This window comes from Suricata suricatta, chromosome 5, assembly GCF_006229205.1.
Source record: "Suricata suricatta isolate VVHF042 chromosome 5, meerkat_22Aug2017_6uvM2_HiC, whole genome shotgun sequence".
NCBI lineage: Eukaryota > Metazoa > Chordata > Mammalia > Carnivora > Herpestidae > Suricata > Suricata suricatta.
Window position 1 is genome coordinate 92,944,273 of NC_043704.1, and position 14,648 is coordinate 92,958,920.

The 14,648-nt window shown below is 37.9% G+C and overlaps 1 long non-coding RNA gene across 1 annotated transcript in view; it reads right to left on the bottom strand.

The window, feature by feature from the left end:
• Positions 1–11,352: 11,352 nt before the first annotated feature.
• Positions 11,353–14,648, bottom strand: part of LOC115292023 — a 35,499-nt gene continuing 32,203 nt past the window's right edge. Inside the window, exon 3 of the long non-coding RNA XR_003908762.1 lies at positions 11,353–12,467. This is a non-coding gene — a long non-coding RNA (uncharacterized LOC115292023). The remainder of the gene's footprint in view (positions 12,468–14,648) is intronic.

The following is a 14,648-nucleotide window of genomic DNA, read 5'->3' on the forward strand; positions in this document are numbered from 1 at the left end:
TAACAAGAGGGACCCTTACGTAGTGCTCTTGGTTTAATTTTGCTTACTTGTTAAAATTCATGAACAAAAGGATTAACGCCTTTGTAACATCTTGATTTGAAGTCATTGAAGAAACAAAAATGGGTTGACTTTGTGCACCATTCAGAGAATTGCTAGCACTTGTCCACTTGATATTGTGTATATTGTGCTTGATTAAAAGAGAAAATCCAAATTTGATACTGTAATGTATATAACAACTAAGGGAAGTACTATTCATGATTTTTTTTACATTTATTTTTAAAATTTGTTTAAAGCATCTCTACACAATGTGGGGCTCAAACTCAGGACCTTGAGATGAAGAGTCACATGCTCTTCTGACAAGTCAGCCATGTGCATCATTATTTTTAGCTTTTAAGTATAATTTGAAGTGGTATCAAGACTCCCTTTATCTCTCCTTAAACTTTTGTTAAATATTGGCCTTTAAAATTATTAAACTTTTTCTATATAATATGTCCTTTCTATGTAATATATCCTCATTCAAGCAACATAGAAGTATGCAGAATGTTTGTAAAGTTTTCCTTATTTATGCCCATGCACACTTCCATATCTTCCCCTGAGAAGTAACCATAATCATTCTTTTGTGTAACCTTCTGGAAATTTTTTGTGTTGCAAAAATATATAATGTATGATCAGTTGATTACACCAATGGTATATTATATTATGTATATTTTTAGAATTAAACAATCTAATTTCTTAACCTTTTCCAAAGCTATTTCATCCATATACTTCAATACTTCAATCAATCAATCTTGTTTTTCCTGACGTCATACTGAAAGCCAAATGTAGTTTTTAATGCATTTGTTTGTGTCTCTAACTTGGCCTTATCTCCCTTGATGCTTTGCAAAGTATAGATTGGTTGAAAATGAAGAGAGGTTATTTTTCCTAAAATATCTGAGAAATTGATTTAATTCTTGGTTGTTTATCACAGAAGTCTTAACTTTTATCCCTTATACATCCATACTTTAGCTCAAGTCCTTTTCTGTCCACTCGATATTTCACATATACACTTCTATTAGATAATTTTACCTTACATCATATTATAAGTCTATTCTAAACAGCATTTTATGGGGAGCTTGGCTGGCTCAGTTGGAGAAGTGTGCAACCCTTGACTTCCGGGTCATGAGTTTGAGCCCTACTTTGGGTGTAGAGATTACTTAGAAATAAATAAGTAAATAATCTTTAAATAAATAAATAAATAAACAAACCACATTTTATTAAAGTTCACAAGCCTTTTACTGAGTATAGTTTTCTAATCCCCACCATTGACCTGGCCATATCTGGGCTCATGAGTCACTTCCATTTTGAATTTGTTCTGTAACTTTTCTTCACATTAGTTTACATTTATTTTTAAAGTATTTAGGCAAAGCCATCCTAGTTGGCTAATTTCATCCAGAGTAAATAGATGCTTATGGTGGGCAATGGAGACTTCTTTCACCATCTATATACCATACTGCCTAAAATTTTACCAATAAAAACTCATTGCTTCTAGCTAAGTATTGCCCTATTTCTGCTATTTTCTCTTAAAATGTAAGCAACCTAAAGACATATAGCACACTGGAAACTAAAATTGAAGTTATAACTTTCATCTGATTTCAGGTAAATGAATAGTTCCATCAGAAAAATTCTGAGTAGAATAAAAGATAAGAGTTGTATAGTGTTGCGTGAAGAAGAGGCCCAGAAAAGGAGATATGAAGAACAAAACTACCTCGTTTCTGGTAATCCAAGGTTTGCCTTGTTTTCAACTTAAGATTTTTTCAGTGAATTAGTCACATCTACTTGGTGTTGACAATGTAAGATACGCTAATGGCTCTGTGCCTAGGAGAGAGGAGATGTGTCCTCACTGTCTTTCTGTTTTTTCCTTTCTTTCTTGCAACAAATATTTATTGAATGCCGATTTTGTGCCAGGCGCTGTTCTAGGTACCAAGGATACAATGAGAAAACAGAAAAGGCCCCTTGCTCTTGTGGAGCTTACATTATAGCAGGGAAGAGACAGACAATAAATGATAAACATAAGGAATAAGTAAGTGATATACTATATAAGAAGGTGATATGTTCTGAAAGAAAAAGAAAACTAAAAGATGGTAAGTGAAATCAGGTGCCACCGGGGTATAAATGGGAAGTTTGCAATTTTCAATAAGAAGATTGATAGAGACGGGTTGAGAAGATGCCTTTTGAACAGAGAAGAGGGAATTAACTGCAGGGATATCTAGAGGAAGAGTGTTCCAGGTAAGGAGGGAGCCAGGGAAAGACTGGAAGGTAGGGATGTGCCTGGCTTGTTCAAGAAATACCAGGGGAGGGACACCTGGGAGGCTCAGTCGGTTAAGCATCTGACTTCAGCTCAGGTCATGATCTCACAGTTTGTGAATTTGAGTCTTGCACTTGGCTCTGCACTGATGGTGCAGAGTCTGCTTGGGATTCTCACTCCCTCTCTGTCCCTCCTCACTCTCTCTCAAAATAATAATTTTAAAAAAGAAATAGCAGGGAGATCTCTATATTGAGAGTCTAGCAAGCAAGGGGTAGAACAGTAGAAGTTAAAGTTGAGGCAAATGGAGGCCAAATGGTGGAGGGCTATGTAAGCACTGCCTGAGTGAAATAGGGAGTTAACACAGGTTTGGAATGAAGCATAAGAACAGCAAGAATTGGGGCACCAGGTTGACTCAGTCAGTGGAGGATGTGACTCAATCTCGAGGTTATGAATTCAAGCCCCCCGTTGGGTGTAGAGCTTACTTTAAAAAAGAAAAAAAGAACTTCAAGAACTCACTGAGCTGTAAAAGGATCACTCTGTCTACCGATTGAGAGTAGATAATTGAGAGCCAGAGCGGAAGCAAGGAGACCAGTCCGGAGACTACTGGAGTTATCTCGGAGTGACACCATGACCGCTTGCACGAGTGTGGTGGATGCAGAGGTGGAAGGATTTTGCATCTGTTTCAAAGATGGAGCAAACAATAGGGGTGTAAAGGAAACAAAGGTAAGGATGAGTCCAAGGTTTTGGTGTGAGCAATTGGTAGGATGATGCCATCAGCCGGGACAGGGAGGGCCATGGGAGGAACAGGACTGGGGGAACAACAGTTCAGTTTGGGGCATGTTGAGTGTGAGATACCTCCTAGATACAACAATTTCTGAATGTAGCTGTTGGTCTGACCTGAGGGAAGCCACGTAACCTCTCTAGGCTCCATTTGTCAGGTGAGAAATTTGGACTAGAACTGCAAAGTCTTTACAACACTTTTTGATTCTGAGCTTTCCCTGGATGTGTTGTTTTTGTGCTAATTTGCACAATTACTTGCGTGTACTGTCACAGACTACACTTTATGTTTATTATTTGAAATAGGGCTGTCAAGACAGGCCTCATTGAAAAGACTACTTGTAAACAAAGGAAATAAAGAAGGTAGCCATAAAGGTATCTAGGAAGGAATTTTCCAGTGAGGAAAAGCGCCAGGGTAAGGACCCTGAGGTAAGAGTAAGCCTGTTCAGTGGGGTTCATGGGTGGTTCAGATGGTTAAGCATCCAACTTCAGCTCAGGTCATGATCTCACAGCTTGCGAGTTTGAGCCCCGCATCCGGCTCTGTACTGATGTCTCAGAGCCTGGAGCCTGCTTCATATTCTATGTCTCCTTCTCTCTCTGCCCCTCCCCTGCTCACGCTCTGTCTCTCTCTCAAGAACAAATAAACATTAAAAAAAAAAAAAAAAGAGTAAGCTTGTTCAAGTAATTGCTGTTCGCTGTTCGGGAAGTGTGGGTTAAATACAAGGCACGTATTTGGCTGATAAAACCCCAAATAGAGCAAAAAGTCTTTAACGAGGTGTAAAAAAAGGTTTTAAAGAATTCAAAATCTAGTGGAACATCATACAGCTTTAAAAAACAAAACAAAACAAAACAAAAAAACCCTAATTTGATGATTCAGTCATAACTGAATCAGAAACATAAGAATTACTTTTACCTTTAAATTGCTATAAAAAAATTCAAACATGAAATTTTTAGCAAATACACTTTAGATTTTTTTTAAAAACCTTTTCCTCCATTTCAAAAAAAGACTCTAAATTTTCAAATTGCAGTTTTCAAAAACAGTATCAAATTTCACAATAATGAAATAATTTTCTTAAAATAAGCTCCATGCCCAGCCTGGAGCCCAACTCAGGGCCCAATGCAGGACCCAATGTGGGCACAACCCTGGGATCAAGACCTGGCTGAAATCAGACACTTAACTGACTGAGCCACCCAGATGCCCCCAAATAATTTGTTTTTTAAAGAAATAATGCCCAGGTGCCTGGGTGGCTCAGTTGGTTAAGCATCTGACTTCGGCTCAGGGTATGATGTCATGGCTAGTGAGTTCTGGCCCCATGTGGGGCTCTGTGCTGACAGTTCAGAGCCTGGAGCCTGTTTCAGATTCTGTGTCCCTCTCTCACTCTGCCCCTCCCCTGCTCATACTCTGTCTCTCTGTCTCTCTCTCTCTCTCTCAAGAATAAACAAACATTAAAAAATTTTAAAGAAATAATGCCAATTGAATTCATGAATAGGGTAACTAGAAAAATAACACAAATCACAAGGTAATGAATTTCCCAGTTGTATGAAATCCTTTTTGAGACAGTTAGGAATTTAAAAATTAAAAGCAAGAAGATTTCCTCATGAGTCAGGCCAAATATTCTCCAGTATTTTCCAGGATTCTTACATTTCTTAAGATTTTTGGTAGGCCAAGTATATTCTTTTTTTTTTCTGCTTCCCTAATGGAAGTCTGTTGATGGCTAACACAAATTGGGAGAGATACTCCGTAAATGTAGACAGCTGTGGCTTCCTGGCTTCGTGGGGCTGGAATAATTGAAATGTAAGTGAGGAAAGAAAAAAGAGGAGGACGGGTCAGGTGAAGCAGGGGCAGTGAGTGGTGTGTGCACCGAATGTGAGTTTAAGAAAGTGATAAGGCAGGAAGGTAGGTTAAAAGTCTCAGATCATGGTCCTATGTAACATTAACAACTAAAACCTGTACAGGGCACTTACTCTGGGGCGGGGAATGCATTTTCCCTGTGTGTAAGAATATCTTTCTTTCATTCTGACAAATGAAATATGTAGCAGACTGGTCATAAGTTCTTTAAAGAATTTAAAAAAATTATGTTAAGTAAGCTCCACACCCAACATGGGGCTTGAACTCACAACCCTGAGACCGAGAGTCACATGCTCTACCAACCGAGCCATGCAGGAGCTCCATAGTCATAAGATCTTTAAATGTAAGATTTGAAAATGTATTCAGTTGCCTTTTACCTTCTAATGTTGCAAAGAAGAATTTCGCTGGAAGCCTATTCCCAGCCCTCCACCCCCTCCTCCACCCTCTTTACAGGTAACTTACTCATTCTGTCTAGAAGCTAGTCAGATTTTCCTCTGTATCATTGGGTAAATAATAACAGAAAATACTTCAAGAGTGCTTGCTGAGTGTCTGCTACGTGTGTCTGTGTCAAGAAATGTTCAAAGCATTTCACATATATTAATGCATTTAATCGTCTTAGCAGCACTTTGAAACTATTACAATTGCTATCCTTATTTTACAAGACAGAACACTGAGAGCAGTTCAAAAACCCGGACAGAATTGAGCCAGGATAGCTGTTCAAGAAGAGAACATGGGAGATAAAACAGAATGTAAATACCGTTTTAAAGATACTGATCTTCATGGAGAGCAGGAAACTTGAAAAGAGATATTGTGGCAAGGGTGACCTTCTGCTTAAATACTGCCGTCCTGACGTGTGCAGCAGGGGAACCGAACTGTGGGGAGACTGTCCTGGGGGAGATCGCATCTCTTTCCTTCCAGAACCGACTTAGAAGGAAACAAAATCTTGACTGTGGCTTACGGGGCCTGCCATGACTTGGGTCTCCCTGTCCACCTTTCCACTGTAAACACACACAATTTTTGTTTGTTTTGTTTTTCTTGCCCTTTGAATACTCTCCCTGTGTTTGGGGAATTCACCACCCTTCCAGATCTTGGCCTCCTGCGCAAGCCACAGAGTTTTTTCAGCTCTGTTTTCATCATGAGTAGAAACTACTCTTGATGTGAACAGCTGAAGAATTGGAAATGTTTAACTTGCAGGAGAGAAGGTTTTGGAGGGGGAGGTTGGTGAAGGAAGCATGGATAGCGGAGAGCGACCTCTCCAAATATTTGGAGAGCCTGGAGAGCCGGCGCATGAAAGAAGGCTGTGGCTTAGGAGCAGAAACTGGGGGTGGGCGTGGGGGAGGAGATGTGGGGGAGAAAAAGCAAGATAGCCAAACGGTGGGGGGGAACTACCCCACGCATTCATCCGAAATGACTGTGTTCCATACAATTTTTCTAAAAGTCAATTTTCTTAAGGTATTGCCCCCATATGATAAAAACGCATCTTATTTTAAATGTTCGCTTTCATGGATTTTAACAAATGGAGACACCTAGGTAAGTGCTCTGATCAAGATACAGGACATTCCTAGCACCCCACCGGGCTCCCTTCTCTGTGTCAGTCACTCCCTCCTGCACCCTCCCCAGCCTGCCGCCGATCCGATTTTGGTGGCTAAATCTAGAATTTAATATAAATGTAATCTTACATTCTACGTGTGTTTTCTTTCCCTGGACATGGGTTTTGAGGTTCATCACTGTTACAGCAGGCATCAGTTGCTCACATCTAGTTACTGGTCAGGAGTGGTCTCCTGATGGCAATCTACCAAATTTGTTTATTCATTTATTTATTGCTGGACATTTGACTTGCTTCCAAACTTTTGTTATCTTGAAGCTTCTAGGACCTTTCATGTACAAATGTTTTTGTGGATATCTGTTTTCATTTCTCGTGGGTAAATACTTAGGAGTGAGACTGTCAGGTTACATGGCAGGTGCATATTTAACATTTTAAGAAATTGTCAAGCTTTGGCCAAAATGGGTGTGCTCTTCCACACTCCTACCAGCAACGTATGAGATTTCCAGTTGCTTCACACCCTTGCCAACATTTAGTATTGCAGGTCTTTAAATTGGGGCCCTTTCTCATAGGGCTGTAGTGGTATATTATGGTTTTAATTTGCACTCCCCTAAAGATTAATGTTTTTGGATGTTGAGCAGTTTTTTATGTACTTGTTACATTTATGTCTAGACCAATGTGGACTATGTTTTGACTGAATATGGTACAAGGGACAAGATTTATATTTTTGCAACCGGAAATACAATTGTTCTATCATTGTTTGTTGAATATATAATTATTTGTTTATTGAATTATCTTGGTACATTATGGTCAAAAATCAAATAATCTTTTATGTGTGAGTGTATCTTCGGACTCTATTCTGTTCCATTTATCTCTGTCTATTTTTACGTTGGCACCATTATTTTGGTTAATGTAGCCTTATAGTAAACCTTGAAACAGTTAGTCTCTTCCAAATTTGTCCTTCTTTTTTTTTGTTGGTGTTCTTTTTCAAAATTGTTTTTCCTATTTTAGGTTTTTTGCATTTCCACATAGAACTTATAATCAGCTCTTCAATTTCTTTAAAAAATTTTTTTAAAATGTTTATTCTTATTTACTTATTTGTTTTGAGAGACAGAGACAGAGTGTGAATGGGGGAGGAACAGAGAGAGAGGGAGACACAGAATCCGAAGCAGGATCCAGGCTCCAAGCCGTCAGCACAGCTAACATGGACCATAAGTTGAATGCTTAACCGACTGAGCCACCCAGGTGCCCCTCAGCTTTTCAATTTCTAAATAAAAAGTCTTCTGGGGTTTTGACTGGCATTGCACTGTATCTATAGGTAAGTTTTAGAAAAATTGACCTCTTAACATTGATAAATAATATTGAACATCATATATCTCTCCAATTCTGGAGACTTTAAATTTTCTGAGTAGTCTTCTGTAGTTTTCAGTGTACAAGTCTAGTACATTTCCTGATGTATATTATTTTTTTGATGCTGTTGTAAATGGTATCTAAAATTTTCACTTTTTAGTTGTTTGTTGCTAGTGTAACAATTAATTTTTGTATACTGCCATTGTTTCCCGTAGTTTGTTAAACTCACTTGTTAGATCAACTTGTGTTTTTGGAGATTTCTTAAGCTTTCTATGTATATGAACATGTGCTCTATGAGTAAATATAGTTTTACTTCTTTCTTTGCAATTTCTATGCCTTTTATTTTTTTTTCTTACTTTTGGACTCCTAGAATACTTAATAGAAGTAAAAGGAGTAAACATCCTTGCTCCTCATCTGAATTAAGGGAAATGCATTCAGTGTGATGTGTCTTTGGAGGATGTCAGATATGGAGATGCTCTGCAGCAAGTTGTGGAAGTTTCTGTTTGTAGTTTGCTGAAAGTTCTTATTTGTTTACTTATTTACTTATTTATTTATTTATAAATGTTCTTATTTTATTTTTGAGAGAGAGGGACAGAGCATGAGCAGGGACGGGGCAGAGAGAGAGGGAGACACAGAATCCCAAGCAGGCTTGAGGCTCTGAAGTGTCAGCCCAGAGCCCAATGTGGGGCTCAAACTCATAAACCGTGAGATCATGAGCTGAGCCGAAGTCAGATGTTAACCAACTGAGCCACCTAGGAGGCCTGAGAATTGCTATTTATTTAGTTATAAAGAATGAGTATTGAATCTTGTCAAGTGCTTTTCCTGGGTCTATTGAGATGATCATATGGTTTTTCTTCTTAGGTCTAGTAAAATGTTTGACTTTCAAATGTTAAACCAATCTTATTACCACTTCTCTGCTAGTAAAGAAGCCAGACAATCATAAGTGTCAGTAAGAATGAGAGAAAGGGAAGCACTCATACATTGTTGAAAAGTACAACCACTTTGGAAAACAGTCTGGCAGACCCTCAAAAAGCTACACGTAGTATTACCATATGACCTAACAATTCTACTCTAGCTATATATTCAAAAAAAAAAACCAACCACCATATTTGTGCATGAAAACTTATGCATGCATGTTCACAGCAGTATTATTCATAACAATTCTCAAAGTGGAAACAAACCAAATGTCAATTAGCTAATGAATAGATAAGCAAAATGTGATATATCCATATAATGGAATAATATTCAGCTGTAAAAGCAAATTAAAAATTGAGACATGCTACAAACTAAGCTTTCTGGATGAGCCTCAAAAGCACTATGCTAACTGAAAGAAGCCAGAGGCCACATACTGTATGATCCCATTGATATGACATTCTTCCAATACGCAAATACACGGAGACAGAAAGCAGATGAGTGGTTTGTAAGGTGAGGGAAGGAAGGGGTGGGGAGTGAGCACCAATGGAAACGGGGTTTCTCTTTTAGGGTGATAAGAATGTTCTGGAATAGGTGGTTACACAATTTTGTAAATGTACTAAGTTACTGAACACCACTGCCCTGTACACTTCAAATGATGAATTTTATGGTACACAAATTACATCTCAATTAAAAATAATAAAACAGCTTTACATTCCTGAGAGAAGCGTCACTTGGATATGATGTATTATCATTTTTACACATTGTTGGATTTGATATACTAAAATTTTGTTAAAGATTTTTGTGCCTATTGACATGTAGTCTTTACTTATAATGGATTTGGTTTTAGCCTCAGCATAATGCTGCCTTCATAAAAACAATTGTATTGGATTGATATTTTCTTTTTCAAATATTCAGTAGAATTCACCAGTGAAGCCATTTGAAACTGGAGTTTCTTTGTGAGAAGACTTTTAACTACACAATTCTTTTATAGACACAGATTATCTATTTTTTAAAGTCTATTTTTGAGAGAGAGAACACAAGTAGGGCAGGGGCAGAGAGAGAGGGAGAGAGAGAATCCCATCCACTCAGCATTCCGTCTTACAAACTCTGAAATCATGACCTGAGCCCAAATCAAAAGTCTGACACATAACCAACTGAACCACACAGGTGCTCCCCTATTTTTTATTTTTAATGAGTTTTTGGCATGTTGTGTTTTTCTAAGAATTTTCCCATTTTGCCTAAGCTGTCAAATTTGTTGGCATGAAGTTGTTCATGATACTCCCTTTTTATTCTAATGTCTGAGGAATCTATGATGATATTCCTGTTTTCATTCCAGATATTGATACTTTTTAAAATTTTATTTGAGAGACAGAGAGAGATAGCATGAGCAGAAGACAGGGGCAGAGGGAGAGAGAGAGAGGATCCCAAGTAGGCTCCATGCTTAGCACCAAGCCCAACATGGGGCTTGATCCCATGATCCTGGATCACAACATGAACTGAAATCAAGAGTTTGATACTGAACCAACTGAGCAACCCAGGCATCCCAAAGCTTAGATAGTTTAATTGGGCATCTAAAGCTATAAATTTCCCTCTGCACACTGCTTTAGCTGCCTCCCATGACTTTTGATATGTTGTTTTCATTCTTATTCCATTCAAAATATATGCAATTTCTTTATAATTACTTCTTTGAGTTATTTAGAAATGGCTTTTCAATTCTCAAATGGTTAGAAAGTTTCCAAAAATCTTATTCTTAATGATTTCTAATTTTGTTGTAGTTGAGAATATGCATTGTATGTTTTCAATGCTTTTAAATTTATTGAGACTTCTTTTAAGACCCAGATTATAGCCTATCTTTGTGAACATTTCATTGGTCCTTGAAAAGAATGTGTCTGCTATAATTTGGTGGAGTGTTTAGGCAGAATGTTAGTGTTCAAGATGCAAGTGTTGTCAGGGTATCTACAGGGTGTTCTATTCATTGCTGAAAGATGACGAACTCTCTAGCTATAATTGTAGATTTGTCTGTTTTTCTCTTCCATTTTATAAATTTTTGCTTGATGTATTTTGCATCTGTTTTTTTTTTTTTAATCTTTATTTTCGAGAGAGAGACAGAGACAGAGAGAGTGTGAGCAGGGGAGGGGCAGAGAGAGAGGGAGACACAGAATCTGAAGCAGGCTCCAGGTTCTGCTGTCAGCACAGAGCCCGATGCAGCCTCAAACCCACGGACCATGAGATCATGACCTGAGCTGAAGCTGGACACTTAACCAACTGAGCCACCCAGGCGCCCCTGCATCTGTTTTTAAGTAGCTGAATATTTAAGATTGTTCTATCTGTCTGATAAATTGACCTCATTTTAAAGTATTCCTTTTTTTTCCTGGTTCTGAATTCAAATTTGTCCACTATAAAAAGAACCATTTCAACTAGATCTTAATTAGTGTTTCTGTGATATATTGTTTTTTTCTTTTATTCAAAATTACCTGTGTCTTTATATTTAAAATGGGCTTATTGTAAGTGGTATATAGTTGGGTCTTGTTCTCTCTCTCTTTTATTTTTACATTTTTAAATGTAAAATACAAATAACAAAATATTATGGTATTATGTGGTAAAATACACATAACATGAAAATTTACCATTTTAGTTATTTTTAAGCCATTTTTAAGTACATACTCCAGTGGCATAAACTACATTCACATTGCTGTGTAACCATCACCACTATCCATTTCCAGAATTTAAAAATCAATCCAAACAGGAACTTAGTGCCTATGAAACAGTAATTCTTCACTTCTCTCCTACTCCCAGCTCCTGGCAACCTTTCACCCTTTTGAGTTCCATCCACCCTCACTCCCAGTTTTTCTGACTAGCTGCCTATGCTCTCTTCCCCTGCTCTGGATCACTTCTAAGGCCTTTTCAGATCTAAAGATTCTACTTTTTTAAATGCCTTTGGATGTGAGAAAAAAAAACTTGATGTCTAGATGATATCTTGCTATTCACAAAGATTAATGGGCTTCTCAAAGTCTATCTTCATGGGTCTTCCCTCCTGTACATCCTATAGACCTCATGCTACTATGCACTTAGTAAAACTATTTTGTAATTACTTTGAAACTCAAGAATCCATCTTGGATCTGAGCACAATGACAATAAAATCTATAAAGACCTTTGGCTTTTCCCTCAGTGCATCAAATGGCCGAAGTTTTAGTCAGATTTCTGGTCCTGCAAATACCCATTAGAACTTCTTGATTTGGTGAAAGCTAGTATGTGTGACTTATAAGTCCCCCAACTGTCCAAGAGGAATCGCTCTTCCATAAATGTAAACTAGAAAGCAGCAAAAAGAGATCCCTCCCTCAGTCTTTGTGCTAATTGAGGAGCTACGGTTTCTACTAAGTTCACAAGCTGACAAACCGGACAGCACATTTTTCACATTGTTTCAGCCCATGTAAATTTTTCTAAATAAATGGTTCCTGCTTGCCAAGCCTCAGTGAATAACACTGACTGTTTCTCCATCCACGAAGCTTACCACATGGATTACATATATGCATTACTCACACGACACAGTCATTGGCCCATATGCCAGAATGAAATATGATTTTACAGTTGCCTCTAGAGCACATATTTCCAGATTTGGTTCCACATATTTTTGCAGTTTTTTGTTTTTATACAGATTCAAACACGTTTGCCTGAAGCAGAAGTATATACTCTGTAGGCTAGTTCTTTTGTTGTAGGAAACTGTGGCTTCTTTTCAGACAATCTGTCACCTATAAAAAAAAAAAAAGAGCAACAGTGTACTGTTTGCATTGTTAAAGCTTAAAATGGGTCCAAAGGAAAATGTGCCTTGGAAATCCTTCACTGATTTGTTTTTGTAGAACAGCTGGAGGTGAGGCCCACTGTACTAATCACGTCCAGTTGCTGCTGGTTGAGTTGCACATTCAGGAAATTCATAATTAGGTGGTTATATCCCTGTGTTTCCCCTGAGATGCACTCTTTACAACTCTCGATTTGTCTTCTTCCTCGTCATTCAAAACAAGAAGAAGGAGAAGGAGAAGAAAAGAGAGACACATGAGGGGAAACAGGAAATTGAAATAAACTTTTAAATCATGACACCTCTAAAATAAACCATATGGTCTCATGACTGCTGGCTCTCTCATCAAAAACAACAACAAAACACAGCCATAGCATGTGTATATATTAGTGTGTGTGTGTGTGTGTGTGTGTGTGTGTGTGTGTGCGCGCGCGCGTGCGCGTTGTGTTGTGTGGGTGTGTCGTTTGCAGAAACATTCAAAAAGGGTTAAAAGAGTTAAAAACATTTATAAAGAGTGCTGTTCCTAAAAATTATGTTCTGTAAGGTTTATCTGCACCTGCTCATGTTTTTATTTCAGTGTGGATTTAAGATCAACTGAACTTCAAGGTTTAAATTTTAAAATTTCACTTCATTTATTTTATTTTTAAGTATATTTTTCAGAGAGAGAAAGATAGCATGAGCAGGGGAAAGGCTGAGAGAGAGGAGGCAGAGAATTCTAGGATTTGAATTCACAAACTGAGAGAAGTCAAGAGTCGGATGCTTAACCAACTGAGCCACCCAGGCACCCTTCCCTTTATTTTATCAAATTTCATATTATTTTAATAAATTTTACACATTTCCTTACTCTATCTGCTTCTTTCCCCCTGCCTCCACCTTGAACTTGTTTGATAATTAACGTAATGTTGGAATTTGTAGTTTACATGTTTATTAATCCCTTACTGATTGATTATTAGCACATTTCTCTTTTTAAAAAAAATTTTTTAATGTTTATTTATTTTTAAGAGACAAAAACAGTGTGACAGGGAAAGGAGCAGAGAGGGAGAGAGACACAGAATCTGAAGCAGCCTCCAGGCTCCAAGCTGTCAGCCTAGAGCCCGTCGCAGGGCTTGAAGCCACAAACCGCAAGATCATGACCTGAGCTGAAATCAGAAGCTTAACCGACTGAGCCACCCAAGCACCCTGCAAGTTTCTTATTCTCTATTGGAAGATTTGACTTTTTTTAATTAAAAAAATTTTTTTTAGGAATCTCTACCCCCAACGTGGGGCTTTAACTCATGACACTGAGATCAAGAGTCACATGCTCTATGGGCTGAGCCGGCTAGGCATCCCTGAACATCTGTCTTTTAGTGTATACTTGGAAACAGCGGGGGTTCTTAGGATCTTTAATTCTTTATGAGAAAGTTTTAGAGAAAATAAGGAAAGAGAAAATGTTCCAGGAGACAAACTGTGGTGAGGAATATGTATCATTATTTTCCTAATAATCTTATACTACTGTTAATTCATTGATCTAATAGAAATAAACAGAGGTTCAAGTTAAGTGCTACATGCTAGTTAAGCAAAATTAAAACCAAACAGAGTTATTCAAAAAGCAAGCCATAGAATTATCATATGATCTAGTAATTTCACTTCTAGATACCCAAAAATATTGAAAACAGGTACTTACACAAATACTACACACAAATTTTCATAGCAGCACTATTTTCAATAGTCCAACGGTGAAAGCAATCCAAATGTCTAGCAATGGATGAATGGATAAACAAATTGGGGCATATGCTTACAATAGGATATTATTCAGCCCTAAGAGAAACAAGTCCTGATCCTTGCTAAAACATGGAGATATCTTGAAAACATGCTAAGTGAAAGAAACCAGATGCAAAAGTCACATACTGTATGATTCCATTTTTATGAAGTGTTCAGAATAGGTACATCTATAGGACAGAAATCAGATTGGTAGTTACCAGAGGCTGAGGGAAGGGCAGATTAGGGAGTAACTGCTTAATGGATACAGAATTTCATTTTGGAATGATGAAAATGTTTTGAAACTGGGGCACCTGGGTGGCTCTGTTAAGCGGCCTACTCTTGATCTGGGTCAGGTCATGATCTCACACTTTGTGAGATCCAGCCATGCGTTGGGCTC